Raw genomic sequence first — 22713 nt, forward strand, 5'->3', positions numbered from 1 at the left:
TCATTTATAATTTTTCCAAGGGGACGTTTCAAGGTGTTACCGAGCGGGGTAGCGCAGTGGTTAGCATACTGGACTCGCATTCGAGAGGATCACGATTCAAACAAAAAAGGTGGCGAAATTTATCTGATGGAAAGAACTGGTTGCTCATAAGTAGAGGAGGGAAAAACCGATACAAGCACTTTAATTTTCAGTAACAGGTATTTTTCGGTATTTGTTTCATCTCGGTCACAACTGGTGTTACCGAGCGGGTTAGTGCAATGGTTAACACACAGGACTGCATTCGGGAGGATGGCCATTCAAACCTGCGTCTGACCACCCAGATTTAGGTTTTCCGTGATTTCACTAATGATTAAGGTGAATGTTGGGGTAGTTCCTTCGAAAGGGCACGGCCGCTTTCCTTCTCCATTCTTCCCTAATCCAAGCTTGTGCTCCGTCTCTAACAACATCACTGTCGACGGGACGTTAAATACTAGTCTCCTCCTCGTATAACAGGCATTTTTTGTATTTTCTACCACTAACAGAGTGAAAGAAACGAAATATCAAGCATAGCTTCAGTGCTAAGGTATTTAGTTTGTAAATAAACCTTTTTTTTTAAAAAAAAAAAAAGAAGTATTTTCGATTCGCAAAATTTGCATTAGTTCGAAATATTGCGTTAAATTAGAAAATTGGAAAGGCCATAAGTGCTATTTTAATATCTACATCTACATTTATACTCCACAAGCCACCCAACGGTGTGTGGCGGAGGGCACTTTACGTGCTACTGTCATTACCTCTCTTTCCTGTTCCAGTCCCGTATGGTTCGCGGGAAGAACGACTGTCTGAAAGCCTCCGTGGGCGCTCTAATCTCTCTAATTTTACATTCGTGATCTCCTCGGGAGTTATAAGTAGGGGGAAGCAATATATTCGATACCTCATCCAGAAACGTACCCTCTAGCAACCTGGCGAGCAAGCTACAACTCTTGCAGAGTTTGCCACTTGAGTTTGTTAAACATCTCCGTAACGCTATCACGGTTACCAAATAACCCTGTGACGAAACGCGGCGATCTTCTTTGGATCTTCTCTATCTCCTCCGTCAACCCGATCTGGTACGGATCCCACACTGATGAGCAATACTCAAGTATAGGTCGAACGAGTGTTTTGTAAGCCACCTCCTTTGTCGATGGACTACATTTTCTAAGGACTCTCCCAATGAATCTCAATCTGGTTCCCGTCTTACCAACAATTAATTTTATATGATCATTCCACTTTAAATCGTTCCGCACGCATACTCCCAGATATTTTTCAGAAGTAACTGCTACCAGTGTTTGTTCCGCTATCATATAATCATACAATGAAGGATCCTTCTTTCTATGTATTCGAAATACATTACATTTGTCTATGTTAAGGGTCAGTTGCCACTCCTTGCACCAAGTGCCTATCCGCTGCAGATCTTCCTGCATTTCGCTACAATTTTCTAATGCTGCAACTTCCTCTGTATACTACAGCATCATCCGCGAAAAGCCGCATGGAACTTCCGACACTATCTACTAGGTCATTTATATATATTGTGAAAAGCAATTGTCCCATAACACTCCACTGTGGCACACCAGAGGTTACTTTAACGTCTGTAGACGTCTCCCCATTGATAACAACATGCTGTGTTCTGTTTGCTAAAAACTCTTCAATCCAGCCACACAGCTGGTCTGATATTGCGTAGGCTCTTGCTTTGTTTATCAGGCGACAGTGCGGAACTGTATCGAACGCCTTCCGGAAGTCAAGAAAAATAGCAGTGCGGACAGAAAAGAGCAAGAAACACAAGGCATAAGTACTGGAATAACATTGCTGAGACGTTAATTTACCTGTTGCCGTGTGTCACAGCTTAAGCCACGCGTATCATTCATAATATACATGACTGGGTGTTGTGTGATGTCCTTAGGTTAGTTAGGTTTAAGTAGTTCTAAGTTCTAGGGGACTTATGAGCATAGATGTTAAGTCCCATAGTGCTCAGAGCCATTTGAACCATAATATACAATAAAAACAAAAAGTAGCCGATCTGTTGCCAGTGTCTATGTAATGGACCTCTATCTGCCTGCAGCCTCTGAAAACGGACAAATTAATACGAAAAACAGTGTTCTTCAACCTCAGTTTCCACCCTTTAGCACTGGCTATTCGTAATGCCCAAACAGTGGTATGAACCCCGATTACAAGATGATTTTTGAGCAGACTTTCAAAAAAATTATTATCAGTAGGAGAATATTCGCGATCTTTCGTAGCACTAAACTACTTATCAGTCTTCGAGAAAAGCAGCGAACAGCAGACGAACTAATGTGATTCTAAATATCTTGAAATTGAGAGAGTGAAAATTATTCAGTCTTCCTTCGATTTTGCGTTCATTACAGAAAGCAATAGAAATAAAAAAACTGAAAATTGGTTATTTCTGCAAACGGTTATTTTGAGCGGTGTTAATTGTCAGGTTTAACTGTCGTGGGAAAAAACGTCATAACCGAAGAGAGCGATAACGGCCATCCCTGGTCAAAACTAGCACTTACTGTGATAACAGCTCGTCTCTTACTAACGGTTATTTTAATAACTGCCAACGGTGCCTAGCGTCACCTCTTTATCGATGTGCGCACCAGACTTTCGCATTAGCTGAGACGTGACCACGGATAAATGAACGGAGCAGACCATCTTCAAGGTATTCTTTAACTCATGGACATAACTGTCAGACTGCGTGTCGTCTGTTTATCGAAGTGTGTACTTGTGTTTCGTGCTATCCAACAACGTAGAGTACCCACAAGGAATTCGTGCGACTGTAGAAACAATCGGCAGTACAACCGTCAGCACGTGAGTATACCTGGAAGTTATTTTTCTCGGGCAGTTAATTTTCGCTCACAGTTATTTTTCTCTGGGAGCTACAGGCTAGCACGACAGGAACCTCGAGTTGACAACTCTGTCCCGCACTCCAGTAGGTCGCAGCAGACAATGATATTTCCAGAGAGAACAGATATTACAGTGACTCGAGTATCTCCGTACTTCTAAGGAGATAACCACCGGCCGTCAATAGGTTCCACCGAGTTTATAAATAAGTTGATCGTTGTTGCCTTTAACGTGATCACATGCGCCCACACGTGCAAATACCGTTAACCTCCGTAAAGTACAGCATCTGTCGACACGGTACCGTACCTAGAATTAACTTTAACGACTACCAAACCAAATGAAAAACGTTTAATATCACCACGGACGTTTCGCTGATTTAGCGACAGGAGCAAAATAAAACAAAAATAACTGAAAACTGTTAATTAACAAAGGAATTACAAAATGGGGTGTGACACCACACGACTGGGCTGTAGTGACAGAGGCACAGCCAGTTGGCTACCTAAACAGATTGGACACTAATACTGCCTATAGATTAAGCTACAAAAGTTAAATTCCATCCATAAGAAATTGATTGGAAAGAACTCCGAGTCAGCGTGTAACTTAGCTAAGGAAATCTAGCAGCTCCCGTCTCACGGGCACTCAGAGTTAACAGGCTCGCTTGCATAAATAACTAATAACTGATAGTTACAAATATCTATTATAAGTAACTTGTAAGAAATATCCGTTACCGCAATAACTGATATTCCAAAATAACCGTTTGGCCCATCTCTAGCGTGAAGGTCGCAACCTCCGGATTACGAAACTGACGCCAGATTTCATTGATCTTTAAGTCTAGAAACTTCGTCAGATCTTTTTTTAAAAGTGATGCCTCGGAATCGAAGGCGAGGCAAGCTAAGATTACCTCGGAGTCGGTCGAAACTAGACCGCGAACTTGCTGCGTTTGCCTCCCGTAAATGTCAGCTCTGCAGTAACACCCCCACCTTCCCCATCATTCTGTGTAACACGCACTGAGCAGATCCTCGCTGGTTCTTGGATGACTTGCGTTCAATGTTCCATAACAGTGGAGTCAAGAGTAATACAAACGAGTGTGTGCAGTCGCTTGGAGAAATCCGGGAGATAGGGGAAGACTCGTTAGATTACATCATGGTCACTCAGAGATTGCGAAATCAGATGCTGGATTGTAAGGCCCAAGACGTACCCAGGAACACATACGGGCTCAGAACACAATTTATTAATTGTAATTGTGAATAGTCTGTGGCAGTACAAACAAGCTACAGCTGGAAGATGAAAGTGCATTTGGGGAAGCACGAAGAAAGCTGAGCCGTGCGACTTGGAGGGAATGTTGTGACAGCCCTTGTGATTGAACTTGAAAAGTCTGGACGTAAAATCACCTGTGTTAACATTTTTTACATCTCTCCATTTAGCTCATTATTTGTTGTCAAAAGATGTGACACCAGTCGGTGCTATGCGAAAAAACAAAGGTGAACTGCCTACAGATTTTATTACACCTAAAGGACGTGAAGAGAACCCCACATTATTTGATTTTCAACCAGATCTAATGACAGGCTCTTATATTCCTAAGAAAAAAGAAGTTGTTACGGTCCTCAGCTCTCTTCATGATCGACCAGTGCGTCATCATCACAAGTAAAGAAACATGAAGTTATAGTGGCATACAGTGGCACAAAATGGCGGTGGTGACACCACGGACCAGAAGACTCGATGCTATAGTGTGAAGAGAAAACCAAGGCAATGGCCACTGGTGGGTTTCTTCAGCATAGCAAATGTAAGTGTAACGAATGCATACACAAACTGGATGATGCCGGCTACGAATAAAAAAATGAGATGTACTTCCATCATCAGTTTGGGAAAGCAACTAGCAGGGTTAAAGAAGTCAATGAATTCATTAGTAGAATCGGATCAAATGGTACAAATGGCTCTGAGCACTATGGGACTTAACAGCTATGGTCATCAGTCCCCTAGAACTTAGAACTACTTAAACCTAACTAACCTAAGGACATCACACAACACCCAGTCATCACGAGGCAGAGAAAATCCCTAACCCCGCCGGAAATCGAACCCGGGAACGCGGAAGCATCGGATCCACGAAGGCAGTAAAACCACCAGCTAAGAAAAAGAGATGTGCATACTGCGCAGAGAAGAAAGGTAGAAAAAGTCGAAATACGCGTTATAAGTGTACCAAATCTGTATGCTCGAAATACTCTGTTGTTGTCCGTAGACCACGCACAAATTTGCAATAGTAATAAAGCCTCCAGTAAAAGTATAAAAAATGTATTTTTTGAAATGTAAAGTTTAAATAAATAAAATGTTTAAAAGTGCTTACACCCCAAAAGTCCTTCACACCATAAGCAGTCAAAATAGTGTCAATTTATGTCAACGCTAACAACACGGGCCTAAGATGCCCAACTGGTAGGCAACGCTGTACAGATTTTCTGCGAAGCAGAAGAGCAAAAAGACTGTAAGACCGGGATGCAGCCTTTCGCCTCTAATGTTTAATATATACATCAAAGAAATAATACAGAAAATAAAAGAATCATTCAAGGGTGGGATCAAAATTCAGGGTGAAAGAATGTGAATGACAAGGCTCGCAGATGACATTGCTAGTAAAGAAGAATTGCACGATCTGTTGAATGTAATGGTCTAATGACTGCACAATATGCACTAACAATGAGCCGGAAAAAGATAAAACTAATGACAAGCAGCACAAATGAGACCAGCGAGAAACTTAACATCGTAACTGGTGATCACAAAGTAGACGAAGTTAAGGAATTCACCTCTTTTGGCTGCAAAATAACGCATGAAGTTGGAAATAAGGACGTCATATAAAGCACACAAAGAGAACTTTTATGGTTAAGAGAAGTCTACTAGTATTAAACACAGACCTTAATTGAAGGAAGAAATTTCTGAGAATGTGCGGTTGGAGCTCAGCGTTGTATGTTAGTGAACCATGAACATTGGGAAAACCGGAAAGAGAATCGAACCGTTTGAGATGTGATGCTACAGAAGAATTAATTTTAATTTTAACAATTAACAAAAAAAATGGCTCTGAGCACTATGGGACTTAACTGCTGTGCTCATCAGTTCCCTAGAACTTAGAACTACTTAAACCTAACTAACCTAAGGACATCACACACAATGCCCGAGGCAGGATTCGAACCTGCGAACGTAGCGGTCACGCGGTTCCAGACCGAAGCGCCTAGAACCGCACGGCCACACCGGCCGGCATAGGTTTAAGTAGTTCTAAGTTCTAGGGGACTGATGACCTCAGATGTTAAGTCCCATAGTGCTCAGAGCCATTTGAACCATCTGAACACTCCAGAAGGGAGCTTCAGTCCAATGGTGTCCTCAGAAATGTGTGTAAATGAACGCCCCAAGGGAAGTGAGCCGTGCGTGGCTAGGCGCTCGTGCCATCTGTTGTTTTACATCCTTTTTTTTCCTGTTGCCACCTCGTTATGTTAGTTTCAATCTCTGTTGTCACTGAGTTGCTGGTTTGTCTTCCGGTCAGCGGCAGCAGGAGCGCATATCGATATAGCCTTAATGTGTTATCTTTGCTTCACTGCTGTTACTTCCCGGTTGTCGTCTGTCGTGGAGGCAGTTGGAACATGCCAGGAGGGCAGTCCGGACCTACCAGTCATAGAGTTGGTATGTGGTACAAGTTCAGTCGGGTTGGAGCAGCACTGAGGCCTGGATGTCCGTGGCTCGCCCAACTGTTGCCGCCACGCATCACTTGGGAACGGTCTTCGTGGATCGTCGGTTGGTCGTCCTACTCGACGACGTGAATGGGCTCGCCGATCGCTTACGGGTTGGCTGTGTGTGTGCATCGACTCCCGATTTGTCTTCGTAATTGCACAGCCACTGCTGAGTGTCGTTCAAGTCTTCGTGGAAGTCTTTGTCAAACTGTGTGTGTAGTCGGTGTCATTTCCAACTGACAACTTGTTTTAAATGTTGTCAGCGTACTGGCAGTGAGTCGGTCGGCTGGAGCAGATCAGCAAGCAAGTTTCCGCGCGGCGCAGTCGGCCGTCTCTACGCAGTGTCAGAGCGTGAGTGTGGGGGAGGGGGGAGGGGCTTTTCCGAGTGCTACGAGGTTCGTGGCTCACCGACCCAAGACATGAAAGTTGAGTTGTGATTTATTACCGAAGCTTCGGTAATAAATCACTTCTGTTCACGTTGTCCCCTCGATTGGTGTTTTGCTGTTGGCAGTATTCCTGGGAGCGACAGCGAGTGTTCGAGTTGGTGAAGATTTAGCCGCCGTGTGGGGGAATTAACTGTATTTATCGGTTTGAAATTCAGGTGCACCAGAGGAATTATCTGCCTTGTGGCCATTAGTGTTCCCGTTACCTGCCCTGTTCGCTGACGTAAATTCAGGCAGTGTCCTTTCCTCATCTGTTGTCGCTGTCCAACATGGCGTGTAGTTTTTGACAGCTTAATGTATTTTTGGTTGTGGGCGGCTATGTCTGTAACGTTTTGGATTGGAATTCTCGTAGTATGCTGGTCGGTGGTTAGCAAGTCGTCTTGTCGGTGGGTCCCTGACTGTCTCTTGGTTGTGTTGCCGGCGGATCGAGTATAGTTGGGCTGACTTCTTGTCTCTCCTAAGCGAATGTTAACATTTGAAGGGCAGACCGAACCCCCTGGAAACTTCTGAGCGCCTTTGCCTATACTACCTTTCTTGTTGGCGTTTAATTGTGTATTTTTAATGGCTCATAGCCGATGGTTGGAATTTGTATGCTTGTAATTGTGTTTTTAAAATCAGAAGTCTTCAGCCGTTTTAAAAGTAAGTTTGTCTAAATTGGGCAAGTCTTACATTGTCTGAGACTAACCAGAGGGTGTAGCAAAGCTAATGCAGTGAGCGCTCAGCTACGATCTACTCTCTTCTGCAAGAAGGAAGTCAGTATCAAGAATAAGTTATCTGTGCACCGTTCAATCTTTCGACCAACTTTGTTGTATGGGAGCGAAAGCTGGGTGGATTCAGGTTACCTTATCAACAAGTTTGAGGTTACGGATATGAAAGTAGCTAGGATGATTGCAGGTGCTAGTAGATGGGAACAATGGCAGGAGGGTGTCCCCAATGAGGAAATCAAAGAAAAACTGGGAATGAACTCTATAGATGTAGCAGTCAGGATGAACAGACTTAGATGGTGGGGTCATGTTACACGCATGGGAGAAGCAAGGTTACCCAAGAGACTCATGGGTTCAGCAGTAGAGGGTAGGAGGAGTCGGGGCAGACCAAGGAGAAGGTACCTGGATTCGGTTAAGAATGATTTTGAAATAATAGGTTTAACATCAGAAGAGGCACCAATGTTAGCACTGAATAGGGGATCATGGAGGAATTTTATAAGGGGGCTATGCTCCAGACTGAACGCTGAAATGCATAATCAGTCTTAAATGATGATGATGATTACATTGTCTGAAGATAAAGCTTGGACCTTCTGCCTACTGAAAATTCATTGTATTGTTTTAAAGCATCGGCCTTTAACTGCTTTAAGTTTTAAGGATCTTACTTATCAAGTATTGCCTTTTGGAAGAAAAACTGTGGGCGCTCTGCCTGTTGAAAATTTATTATAGTTGTATTGTTTTTTTAAAAAGCATGGGCCCTCTGCCGCTTTATATTTTAAGGTTTTTAGTGATCAAGTGTTACATGCTTTCAAGATAAATCTGTGGGCCTTCTGCCTGTTGAAAATTTATCGTAGTTGTATTGTTCTGAAAATGGTGGGCCTTCAGATGATTTAAAATTTTGGGTTCTTACTTATCAACTCCTACATCACTTGGGCTTTAATACCTTTTAAGGTTAAGAGCTTTGGACCTTCTGCCTTGGAAAACTGGTTGCAGTTTTTTTTTTTTTTTTTTTTTTTTTTTTTTTTTTTTTTTTTTTTTTTACAATTGCCTTCAGCCGTTTTGGCGTAAGGTTTCTTATTGGTCATAAAGGTTGGGGTTGGGCCTTCTGCCTATTAATAGCTTATTTTAGTTATGTTGTTTTAAATTTATCAGCCTTCTGCCGCTTTTAGAAAACTTAATCTATCTGACTAGTCTTACATCGCTTGGCCTTAAATACTATTTAAGGTTAAGGCCTAGAGCCTTCTGTCTCAAAAGAAAAAAAAACATTTATAGCAGTTTTATTTAATTCAAGGGTCTTCAGCCGTTTTAGAATTAAAGACGTTTGCTGTCGATAGTCAAGTTTACAAGTTGCGCTATAACGTTTGGACAACTAAATAAAGTGTTATGTTTGGAGTGTAACTGACAGCCGCTCATTCTGGCCCCCTTCCACAATTTCTATTACCTGTCCTGTCCCGCAGGTTTAGCAGGGCGCCTCACTGATAGAGCGTGGTTACACTTATGTTTGCCATTCTAGTTGCTGTCAGTTTCACTCTTGTTTCTGTTTGTATTTGGTGGTGCCGTATTGCTCTTGGTGTGACTTGTTTCAGGTGCGTGTTAAAAAGCAGCCAGAGAGTGTCCAGGGATCGGCCTGCTCAGGAAAGACCACTTCGTGTACGAGCTGGCAATAAGGCGCCAACTGACTGAGGGAAGTGTTCCGGAATTGGTGGCCCGTTTCCGCGCTGGCGTGCTGCAGCCGGTTGACGTCACGTCAGCGGTAGTCGGTGGGACAGAAGCGGCGATTAAATTTCTGTTTGAGTCTATTAAAGGCCTTGGGAACACTATTTGTCTTCTAGCGGGAACCTAACCTAATGACAGTCAACTAAATATGGTGCAGGCACAGTTAGTCCGTTTTTGGTAGGTGGTCACCCGCATCTCGTGGTCGTGCGGTAGCGTTCTCGCTTCCCACGCCCGGGTTCCCAGGTTCGATTCTCGGCGGGGTCAGGGATTTTCTCTGCCTCGTGATATCTGGGTATTGTGTGATGCCCTTAGGTTAGTTAGGTTTAAGTAGTTCTAAGTTCTAGGGGACTGATGACCTAAGATGTTAAGTCCCATGGTGCTCAGAGCCATTTTTTGGTAGGTGGTCAACATTTGATGGCCTTTAAAATTCTCGTAGCTCCTTTGGGTAATTCAGCTTCGAATTGTTCTTTAGATTGGTCATCTTGTGAGGCTTAGCTCGGTGCCTTCTTCAGTGGACGGATGTCGGGTTGCCTGGGGGCATGTTTCCTCTGCATTGTTGAAGTCCTAGGGCGGGGGGGGGGGGGGGGGGGGGTATCTCGCTATTTTCGTTGCTGACTTCGCATTGGTTGTGGGTTGGTCGTCTTGGGGGACTTAGCTCGGTCTCTTCCTGGGGCAGGAACGTCGATAGCCAGTGGGCGTTTTTGTATTATTTTTTAGACAGTTGTTTCAGCTCCGAAATACGGAAAATAATTATCATTTTAGTCTCGTTGTTGCCACAATGAACGTGGACATCATTCAGATATCATAGCTAAACGTTCAAAACGTTCTCTGTTCTCATTGTGAGACAATATTGAAATCACAAGAAAGGTTTTCGACATGGTAATTGCAACACATACGATGACTGCTAAAGAATCACCAAAACCCATTTCAAATTGATTGACAGCTGTAGGAGACCACTTAAAGGTCAAAGAAAAGAAAGTAGTATCTGAACCAGCACCTGTGTCGGATGCTATCCCTTACGCATTTGAGTTAAGAATAAGTATAGTTGATAATTTTAATTTAAAGTGAATTCAATTAAATTTGTAAACATTGTTTCAAGTTAAGCAAAAATATAATTATTTGGTATAAATAAACGCAAGAACCTTAAAGTAAGTAACAATCGTCTCTCTGGTGCAACAGCCATTCTCAACAATTTACTTTATCTGCTTGGATCACGCAGAAACAATTCTTGAGGACACGAAAATTTTCCACGACTCTGTGACATTATTATGTCTTCATACATAGGTCGACTGCGACCATTGGGTCGACACCTAATGGACTGCTTCAGAAGTACGGACGGCCCTTGGTTCATCCAACCTAACTTCTTGCCTAACAAAAGTCTTGTGATGTAGCATGATGCACTCTAGCCTACGTAAAATTGCTCGAAATTATCCGTTACGATCTTCGTACTTATTCACTCTGACAAGAAAATAAGCACGACGAAGGATTTATCTCAATGGGACGGAAATCGTTAGTTGTAATGTACATATACAGACAAACAAATGATAACAGTTTCACAAAAACTGGATGATTTACTGAAGAGAAAAAGGTTCACAACCCGAGAAAGTCTGTACTGCGTTGGTCCACATCTGGCCCTTATGTAAGCAGTTTTGGGGTTTGGCATTGATTAACAGAGTTGTTGGGTGTCCCCTGAGGGATATCGTGCCAAATTCTTTCGATCGTCAAAATCTCGAACTGGTTGGACGGCCCTGCTCATGATGCTCCAAACGCACTCAAGTAGGAAGGGATCCGGCGCCTCTGTTGTCCAAGGTAGGTTGTGACAATCACGAGGACAGGCAGTAGAAACTCTCGCCGTGCGTGGGCCCGCACTATCTTGCTGAAATATAACCCTAGGATGGCTTGCCACGAAGGACAACGAAACGGGACGTAGATTACCGTCGACTGAACGCTGTGCTGTAAGGGTGCCGCGATGACAACCGAAGGGGTCCTGCTATGAAATGGAATGCTATCCCAGATCATTACTTTTCGCTGTCTGATCTTATGGCGGGCGACAGTCAGGTTAGTATACCACAGCTGTCCGGGGAGTCTCCAGAACCTTCGACCTGGAATATCATCGATTTGGATAGAACTGCCTCGATGGGGTTTAAGTTGGGGGAAAGGACAAATCAGTCTGAGTCGGATATTCTCTTATTCCAGGAACTCCTGCACCTGCGCTGTTCGATGCGATCACGTACTGCCATCTATAAAAATGAAGTTAGAACCGAATGCGCCCCGAAAAGACGCACACTGGGAACGAGCACAGTACCGCAATAACGTTGCCGGTGAATGTATCGTGTTCAAAGGTGCAGAAGTCTGTACGTCCGTGCAACATCATGTTTCCCCACATCATAACACGAGCACCTGCAAAATGATCATGTTCGACCATGCTGGCGTACTATCATATAGAGACGTCAGCGCCTAATACGAGGGTCACTCCAAAAGAAATGCACACTATTTTTGTAAAAATACGCTTTTCGTTCTGCATGTGTGAAAGTTTTACAGTGTGTAGATACATCATTCCCGCTTGTTTTCAAACTTAGTTCAAAATGTTGCCGTGAGTGGCGCCGTCACAGCATGTCTTCAAGATGGCTGCTACACTTGACGTTCGTAGGAAGCAACGTGCTGTCATAGAATTCATGTGCTGTGAGAACGAGACAGTCGGTAACATCCACAAGAGGTTTAAAAAGGTGTATGGAGATGCTACTGTCGATCGCAATACAGTTAGTCGGTGGGCAAGCAGCTTACGTGATGAAAGCGGGCACGGCAATATTGAGGATTGTCTTCGCAGTGGCAGGCCTCGTACTCCACACGCTCCAGACAATGTGCAGAGAGTTAACGAATTGGTGACTGCTGACAGACGCATCACAGTGAACGAATTGTCATGCTATGTTGGGTAGGGGAAGGAAGTGTTTGCAGAACACTGAAAGTGTTGGCGTTAAAAAAGGTTTGTGCCAGGTGGGTTCCCAGGATGTTGACAGTGGCTCACAAAGAAACAAGAAAAACGGTATGCAGTGAACTTTTGAAACAGTACGAGAATGATGGAGATGAGTTTCTTGGAAGAATTGTGCCAAGCGATGAAACATGGCTCCATCATTTTTCACCAGAGACAAAGAGGCAATCAATGGAGTGGCATCAACCTTCAAATTCACCCAAGAAAAGAAATTCAAAACCACATCTTCTGCTGGAAAAGTCATGGCTACGGTGTTTTCCGATTCCGAAGGACTCTTGCTTGTGGTCATCACGCCAAGTGGAACCACCATAAATTTTGATGCGTATGTGACGACACTGAAGAAACTTCAAGCTCGACTGAGTCGTGTTCGACCACATCGGCAAAAGCAGAATGTTTTGCTGTCGCGCGACAATGCACGGCCACATGTCAGTCAAAAAACCATGGAAGCGATCACAAAACTCGGATGGACAACACTGAAACACCGGCCATACAGTCCTGACCTGGCTCCATGTGACTATCATCTCTTTGGGAAACTGAAAGACTCTCTTCGTGGAACAAGGTTTGAAGATGAGGACTCCCTTGTGGACGCTGCTAAACAGTGGCTCCAACAGGTTGGTCCAGAATTTTACCACGCAGTTATACAGGCGCTGGTTCCACGATGGCGTAAGGCAGTTGAGAGGGATGGAAATTATCTGGAGAAATGAAAATATTGTTCCTAAAGGATGTATCTACACACTGTAAAACATTCAAATATGTAGAATAAAAGATGGATTTAAAAAAAACAGTATGCATTTCTTTTGGAGTGACCCTCGTAGTTCTAAGGTCTAGGGGACTGATGACCTCAGATGTTAAGTCCCATAGTGCACAGAGCCATTTGAACCAATTTTATGCATGGCAGTGCGTGACCGCGTCGAACAGTGAAGGTGGAGATGTTATTAGAACGAGAAGATGTTTGGCAAATAGACTGGGCTGGCGGTTCCCCCGACTTAAATCCCTGCTCTCATCGGACACGTGCTACATGTGTTGGTGAGACGTACTGCAGATCGTCCACAACTACGGACGACCGTCCAGCAGTTGACAACCACTGTGGTGGAGGAATGGAACGCCCTACAAAAATAATTCCTTACCAACCTTGTGTCTATCATCGGACCACTTTGCAGAGCATGCATTGCCGTCCGCTGTGATCATACACCCAAATGAGAAACATGTGCCGCCTTTTGTAATACCCAGGAGTCCGTCATAACCGCGGTGATTTCAGTGTAACTACTGTCTTTGAAAAAAAGTGTCATCTCGCTGAGAATCACTTTGTTACCTTCTGTACAATACTGAGCAGATCTTTCTATGTGAGGCCAAGTTTCATCGACCTATGTTATTTAGCAGTGACACAACATGCTAAAGTTACTTTCGTCCACACGACTGTTTTTCTCGGCATTTTCTTTGAAAAGCATTCTGAAGCAGTTGAAGTATCACTTATTGCACATAGTCGAAGTATCTCTATACAGAATGAGATTTTCAAAAAAATTGATCAGATAGCTCTGAGCATTATGGCACTTAACATCTGAGGTCATCAGTCCCCTAGGACTTAGAACTACTTAAACCTAACTAACCTAAGGACATCACACACATCCATGCCCGAGGCAGGATTCGAACCTGCGACCGTATTTGTCGTGCGGTTCCACACTGAAGTGCCTAGAACCGCTCGGCCACTCCTGCCTGCTGAGATTTTCAATCTGCAGCGGAGTGTGCGTTGATATAAAACTTCCTGGCAGATTAAAACTGTGTGCCGGACCGAGACTCGAAATCGGGACCTTTGCCTTCCGCGGCCAAGTGCTCTACCATCTGAGCTACCTAAGCTCTCCTAGGGGCTTCTGTAAAGTTTGGCAGGTAGGAGACGAGGTAATGGCAGAAGTAAAGCTGTGAGGACGGGGCGTTTGTCGTGCTTGGGTAGCTCATGTGGTACAGCACTCGCCTTCGAAAGGCAAAGGTCCCGAGTTCGAGTCTCGGTCTGGCACAGAGTTTTAATCTGCCTAAAAGCCGAAGTTTTAACTAATTTAAAAAAAACTATTCACGAAATACTTTGCCTTGGAGAAATCCCTGCGGTCTTGTAATTTATGAATGAAATGCAACATTTTGATATAGTATGTACATATCACATATTGTTTCCTCTTTTATTTTGTTCTTTTTTGTATTTTTTTCAGTTTAGATGTTCTTTTACCCCTTCCAATTCCATATCAACTTGGTTCAGTCGAGGTATTACAACAAGATTTGCATTTAAGTAAAAGCGGCAGTGTGTATGAATTCCCAATTCTATATTTAGTCATTGAAAAATATTGATAGTTGGCCTTAAGTCGTTGGATATTGAGTACATGATGGTTTGGCGTGTAACACACTTCGTAATTCTGACGAAAGACTAATGGCCGACATGATAATAACGTCACAGGCTATCGTAATAAAAGAAAACGCCTAAGTTTGAGGCGGGAACTTCTGGAGAGCTTCCTAGTCAGTCAGAAGCGTAACGCGAGCAGCGATTCAGACGATTCGATCCCAATAAAAGGAGTGCTCGCAGTATTGGCGACGCCGTGTTGAAATGGCGCAGTATGTTTTTGTTTTGAGCTCCCAACTCAGGTGATACAACTGCTGAAAGGTTCAAAGGAAACTTGAGTCTAATTACAAATACGTACCTAAATCATACAATTATAGTTGGTGGTGACTTCAGTTTACCCTCGATACGTTGGAGAAAATGAATGTTTAAATCCGGAAGTACGCATAAAACATGAGGTACGCACAGAACATGATCCGAAACTGTGCTAAACGCATTCTCTGTAAATTATATCTCGTGGTTCATTCATGAGCCCACTCGAATAGTTGACGGTTGTGAAACCACACTTGACCTCTTATCAACAAATAATCCTGAGCTAATAACGGACATCAAAACGTACACACTGATTAGTGAATACAGGGTCGTGGTAACAAGATTGAATGCTGTAGCTCACAAATCCACCAAAAATTGATTCAATAAACACCTTCTTGAGAGACTATCTCCACTCCTTCCAAATTAACAATGTAAGTGTAGCCCAGATGTGGCTTGAATTCAAAGAAATAGTATCGACAGCAATTAAGAGATTTATACCAAATAAATTGACAAAAGGCGATCTTCCTTGACACACGAAACGGGTTAGAATACTGTTGCAGGATCAACGAAAAGACCACGCCAGCGAATACAAAATCCCCAAGATTGGCGATCTTTTACAGAAGCTCGAAGTTAAACGTGGACTTCAATGCTTACAATAGTGCCACAATAAAATTTTCTCTCGAAACCTGGCAGAAAATACAAAGAGATTCTGGTCGTATGTGAAGTATGCCAGCAGAAAGACACGATCAATGCATTCTTTGCGCCATAGCAATGGAAGTGCTATCGATCACAGTGCTCATTCGTAATGTCGCGCCAATGGTGTTTTGGAGAGAAATGCGGTTGGCATCCCTGCACACACCTGTGTTCACTGTGTAGCTGCCGGAAGTTTCATTGTTGTACATCTGTTGGTTATTGTTCAGCGCTGTAGTGAGTAGAAGGTTGTGTCGCACAGTTTGAGAATTTCGGGATGGCAGTCAGAAGAGTAACGTGTCTGCAGGAAGCCTACGGTGATGAATGCCGAAGCAGTACTCGGTGTTACGAATGGTTAACAAAGTTAAAAATGGCTGGACGGAAGTTGAAGATGACCCTCATTCAGGACGCCATTCGACGTCTACCGGTGACGTCCATGTCAGGAACGTTGACGATACTGTGCGTGCCAATCAAATACTGACTGTCCGAGAGATTGCAGAAGAACGTAACGTTTCAGTTGGACCGTGTCATGAGATCCTGACGCAGCATCTTGGAACGCATCGTTGCGGCCAAGTTCGTTCCACGGCTCGTGAATCAAGACTAGAAAGAGTTTGGCCTCGCAGTCGGTGAAGAGCCTCTGGATCGTGCAAATGAGGACGACATGTCCCTTGACAGAACCATAACTGTTGATGAGACGTGGGCCTACGATTATAGTGTTGAGGCCAAGGTTTACAATCGGTCGGGAGAGGTTCTCCAAGACCAAAGAAAAAGCTCGCCGTGTCAAGTGAAATGTCAAAGCAATGCCGATAGTTTTTTTTTATTTTGAAGATTTAGTTAATCATTAATTCGTGCCACAGGTACAATCTGTCAATAGATGGTACTATTGCGACGTATTGAGACACCTACCTGAAAATGTGAGAAGAAAACGGCCTGAAATGTGGAGAGACAATATTACTGATATTTACAAAAATACTGTGAAACTCTGTTAATCATTCGTAACACCGAGTACTGCTTCGGCATTCATCACCGTAGGCTTCCTGCATCATTTCATTCGTCTGTGTAAAGGTTTTCTTGAGTTTCAGACACGTTACTCTTCTGACTGCCATCCCGAAATTCTCAAACTGTGCGACACAACCTTCTACTCACTACAGCGCTGAACAATAACCAACAGATGTACAACAATGAAACTTCCGGCAGCTACACAGTGAACACAGGTGTGTGCAGGGATGCCAACCGCATTTCTCTCCAAATTGCTGGTAGAAAAGCTCCTGACATGGAGGAATGATGCATATAAGATTTTCTCTTGTTAATAATGAAATTTCATTCCGCCATCCAGCATCAGATTTCCATCAGACCGACGAGAACGTTGACCGACGCCATTGTTCAGAGGGCAGTGACCGATCTCAAAATTACGCAGTTTGTGTAACTACCTTGCCCGCATACTGATAGAAAAGATTGGTAAAAGAGGTCTCAGGGACGCAGAAATAAAATAAATGCCGACTGAACACCAGCAGCTTTCGGCTGTGGCCACCAAACAATTCGTCGTCAACTCTCCTTCGCTGCACCCTGAAAACGTGCTAAAATACAACATAATAAATTGAGATGTGGCATTAATGGAAGAGGAAAGTAGGTTGCTTGATTCAAACACGGCTGATATCATTAAATTAACACAATTCTTTAAGCAAAAGTTACAGATAAGTGAGCGACACTTGCATTTTGTGAGACAGCAATCAAGAACAAGCGACAGAGAGAGGGAGACAGCCCGCAGTTCTTGCTTTTATACAGACCAAACCAAGTTACGGCGACTGCTTTCAGTTTGCTTTACTGAGCGTAAAATTTCGATATATAAAGACTTCTCTGGAACATTCTTTATTGGAACAACGTAAAAAAACGTCTGAGCCGTGCGTAGCTCGTGTTCCCGCCGTCGTGTATTTTACACCTTGTTTTTAACGTACTTCCACCTCACTACGTTAATTTAAATTACTACTGTCACTGAGTTGCTGCTTTTCCTGCCCGTGAGCGCCGTTAGCGGCGAGTATCGATATATCCCCTCTCGTAGTGTCTTTGCTCGACTGCTATTAATTCCCGGTCGTTGTCTGTCGTAACCGGTTCGCGTCGGGAGTTCGGGTCTGCCGGTCGGTTGGAACGCATCTGGAGCGCAGTCCGGACCTGCCAGTCGGGGAGTTGCAATGCGGCACTAGATCAGTAGGGTTGGAGCAGCAGGGACCTCTGCGTCGACATGGCTCGCCCGACCATTGCCGCCACACATCACTTGAGCTGGGCTACAGACTTGGTGGATCGTCGGTCGGTCGTCCTACCGGACGACGCGTCTTGGCTCGCCGATCATTCATGAGTGGGCTGTGTGTGTGTGTGTGTGTGTGTGTGTGTGTGTGTGTGTGTGCGCGCGCGCATCGACTCCCGATTTTTCTTCCTGTGTGCTTGGTTACTGTTGGGTACAGTTCAGGTCTTCGTGCAAGTTTTTGTCAGGTTGTGAGTGTAGTTGCCGTTGTCTCCACTGACGACTATTTTAGATGTTGTCGGCATTCTGCGGCGATTCGGTCGGTTGTAGCGAACGTTTTCCCGTGAGCAACACCGAGTGTTTCTACTGCTAAGTTTTAGCCGCCCTGGGGTGCAATTAACTATTTTGGTTGACTACAATTCGAGTGCACCAGTGGAATTTTCTGCCTTGTGGCCGTCAGTGTTCCGGTTACCTGCCCTAGCCACTAATGTAATTTCAGTCAGCGCCCTTTCCTCACCTGTCGCCGCCGTCCAATATGGTCTGTAATTTTGACAGCTAATACATACTCCATTGTGGACTATCACGTTTGTAACGTTTTGTGTTTGAGTTCTCATGCACTGATCGATGGGAAGCAAGTCGTTGTGTAGGTCGGTCCGTGGCTGTCCCCTGGTTGGCTTCCGACGGATCAAGTGTAGTTGGGCTCACCACCTGTCTCGCCTAAGTGAACGAGGGCAGACCGAGCTCCCTGGAGGCTTCTGAGTGCCACCGGTGTTTTACTATATGTTTTGAGCTACTTTAAATTCAAGGCTTATAGTTATTTTTTTCTTTTACCTTAAAAATTTTGCAAAACTAATTCTTAAATTTATCTTTCAAGCTTAAACATTGCGGCCCCCTGCCCGTAAAAGATTATGGTAATATATTTTAAAATTTTTAAACTTAATTGTGGCCTTCAGCCATTGCGATTGCACCTTGTATATGTTTGTTCTATCTGCTTAGCCTTAAGGCTTTCCACGTAGCCGTGATATTTTTTTTCATTTGTTTTGCCCGTTTAATTGCAATTTAATCTTGTTAACTTTTGAGATTTCTTGTTTTTAAACACTGTGGCCTTCAGCCTTTAAAAGTCTATGGCAATATATTCTAAAATTTTGAAATTTAATTGTGGCCCTCAGCCATCTATATTGCACCTTGCATATGTTTTTTCTGTCTACTTTGCTGTGATTTTTTAAAAATTATTTTATTGCTATATTAGTTGGATTTTATCTTGTTGATTTGTTAAGATTTCTTGTTTAGAGGCCTTGAGCCGTGAAAGAGTTGCGTTCGGTAAAGGTCTGGCTATGGGCCGCTTCGGTTGTAAAAGTTATTAAATTACAATAAATTGCAATTAGAAGGCGAAACTGGCCTCAACCTATTTGGCCCTTTCCACAATCCCATTACCTGTTCTGCCCAGCGGGTTTAGCGGGCGTATCAACGTCCCCTAGATTAAACCTTGACCATTTCTCCTTACTTTACAGATTACACAGAGGAAATTTATTCTTAACGTGTTTTAGCCTTAATTAAACGTTTGGAGGATATTCTACTAATTGTTCAGGTAGCGAGATTTCAACAATTCGTGGCTCTTGCAACACGATGACGTACCCGCACATTCATCCCTGTTGTTGCGTGACTATTGCACAAAAAACGAAATCACTGTGCTGCCGTACCCTCCGTACTCTCCAGACCTGGCCCCTGCGGACACTTTTTTATTTTCGAAGTTGAAAAACCTATTGAAAGGACGCAGATTTGCAACGATAGACGACATGAAAGAAAAGGCAAGAGACGTGCTTAGAATGCTTCCCAAACTGGAAACGGCGTTGGGAGCGGGGTATCAACTGTGGAGTACAGTATTTCGAAGGAGACCATACACAATAAGTAAAGGGTAAGCGTAGAAAAATATTGTGGACAAAGTTTCTAAATTTTCTAAATAGACCTCGCATTGAAGAAAGGCAGTAGGAATAATTGACTAACTTACAGGCCCATATCATTAACGTTCTGGAACGTATATTGTGTTCTAACATTAGGAGTTGCCTCCAAGATAACGGTGAAACGCAACTAGCTCTTTAATCAGACGATGCGTTGAGTGCTAACGAGAACGGATCTGAAATTGATTCAGTATTTCTAGATTTGTAGAAGGCTTTTTACCACCGTGCACACAATCGGCTTGTAATCAAATTGCGTGCTTATGGAATATTAAAAAAAATGGCTCTGAGTACTATGGGACTCAACTGCTGTGGTTATTAGTCCCCTAGAACTTAGAACTACTTAAACCTAACTAACCTAAGGACATCACACTCATCCATGCCCGAGGCAGGATTCGAACCTGCGACCGTAGCAGTCGCACGGTTCCGGACTGCGCGTCTAGAACCGCGAGACCACCGCGGCCGGCTGCTTATGGAATATCGCTTCAGTTATGCGACTACATTCGTGATTTCCTGTCAGAGACGTCAAAGTTCGTAGTAACTGACGAGAAGTCTTTGAGTGAAACAGAAGTGATTTCTGGCGTTCCCAAATATAGCGTTATAGGCCCTCTAGTGTCCCTTATCTTTATAAACCATTTAAGAAACACGCTACGGTCGCAGGTTCGAACCCTGCCTTTGGCATAGATGTGTGTGATGTCCATAGGTTAGTTAGGTTTAATTAGTTCTAAGTTCCAGGGGACTGATGACCTCAGATGTTAAGTCACATAGTGCTCAGAGCCATTTGAAGCCATTTAAGAGACAATATGAGCAGCCGTCTCAGGTTGTTTGGGGGTGAGGCTGTCGTTTATCGTCTAGCAAAGTTATTAGAAGATCAGTACCAATTGCAAAACGATTTATATAAGTTTGGTGCGAAAATTGACAATTGACCCCAAACAATAACAAATGTGAGGTCATCCACATGAGTGCTAAAAGGGACCCCTCACACTTCGGTTAGGCGATAAATCAATCAAATCTAAAGGCCTGAAATTCAATTAAATACCTAGGAATTACAATTACGAACAACTTAAACTGGAAAGAACACATAGAAAATTTTTTGGGTAAGGCGAACCAAAGACTGTGTTTTATTGGCAGAACGGTTTAGAAGATGCAACATGTCTACTAAAGAGACCGTCCTCTTTCGGAGTAATGTTGTCCGCTGTTGGATTCTTACCATATAGGATTAACGGAGCACGTCGAAAAAGTTCAGAGAAAGGCAGCGCACTTTCCTATCATCGAGAAATAGGGGAGAGTGTGTCATGGACGTGACACAGCATTTGGAGTGCAAATCATTGCGGCGGGGGCTTCTCACGAAATTTTAATCAACAAGTTTCTCCTCCGAATGCGCAAATATTTTGCTAACGCCGACCTACAAACGGAGAAATGATCATCATAATGAAATAAGGGAAATCAGAGCTCGAACGGAAAGACATGGGTGTTCGTTTCTTCTGCACTCTCTTCGAGAGTGGAATAATGGGGAATTAGTGTACTGGTGGTTCGATGAACCCTTTGCCAGGCCCTTAAGTGTGATTTGCAGAGTAACCAAGTAGATGTAAATGTACATGAAAGGTAATAAATAAACATTAAACAGAGTTTTTATTTAAAATCACCTCAGACATTTTAAGCCGCATATCTGCAGACCTGGACAAAACAAATCAAGATGTGGACTCAGCTTTCGCATCAAAATAACGAAACCTAGGCGTTACTCGGCAAAGCGATGTGGTAATCTCGCCACAGTGGAAGCACCGTCGTCCTTACGTCCTGGAGGGGGAACTGCAGGGTGGAACAAATGAAATTGGCCCAGACGAGTGGACACGACTTGTGGCATCGTTAACGGAAGAGAAAAAGGCCTGCGGCTACTTCAAATAGGGTGGAGCAACTGCCCTTACAACCAGCCACAAGTTGGAGCACATTTACACAGTCTTCACGCCTGACCGATTTGTTAACAGAGGTCAGTCTAGTCGCGGCCCTGGCTGGCCACACGGGTCACCTGATCTGTCAGTGTGCGATTACTTTGTGCTGGGAGCCCTCGACTGTAAGGTGTATCGGAACAACCCTCAGTCTTCAAGACCTGCAGCAGCACATTTCGGATGAAACTGCAGCATTCCAGCTTCGATACGCCTTCAGCAACTTGCTGACCAGGACCCAAAAGTGCCAAGAGATGAATGATGGTCACTTTCAGCATCTGCTATAGTCAGGCTAGTACAGTATTTCTTGCCCTTTGCTGTGTTTCTTTGTAACCTGTAACTCTGTTCTCCGGGCTACTTTTATTTGCCCACCATGTAGTACTGACGTATTTTCCAGCATTCTTACAAGGGGGCGCTGTCGCACGGCGCCTGCCTCTCACCGCATTATCAAGAGACACAGTTCCCGGAAGACGAACGTATAATTTCGAAGTCCAAATGAGATGTTCGCTGTCGTGTTTAACCTTACTATGAATCTATTTTGCTAAACCGATCTAACACGAGTGGGTTATGTGAATGTGCTGTGCCGATTTAGTGAACTCTGTGAAGCAGGTTGAAGTAAGTTTCTTTATTTTTTTAATTTAAAAAAAAAGGAAGTTGTGTTAAGAACAGATGTTTCAATATCTTACGAGACTGTCTTATTACTCCCGTTAGAACACGCGCTTTATTGAAAATAACTGGTTGAACATTATTGTAATCAAACATTTTGCAAACTTACAATGGCTAGAAACATTCCGAATAGGTAAAAACATTGCAAGTGATCAACCACTTCGCGTGATCTGCAG

At 43.6% G+C, this 22713-nt stretch overlaps 1 protein-coding gene across 1 annotated transcript in view; it reads right to left on the reverse strand.

Annotated features, from left to right (window-relative positions):
* Nucleotides 1–22713, reverse strand: part of LOC126267611 (uncharacterized) — a 523505-nt gene that overhangs the window by 478405 nt on the left and 22387 nt on the right. The gene's annotated exons all lie outside the window — the stretch shown is intronic.

The sequence above is a fragment of the Schistocerca gregaria genome, chromosome 4 (assembly GCF_023897955.1).
Source record: "Schistocerca gregaria isolate iqSchGreg1 chromosome 4, iqSchGreg1.2, whole genome shotgun sequence".
Taxonomy (NCBI): domain Eukaryota; kingdom Metazoa; phylum Arthropoda; class Insecta; order Orthoptera; family Acrididae; genus Schistocerca; species Schistocerca gregaria.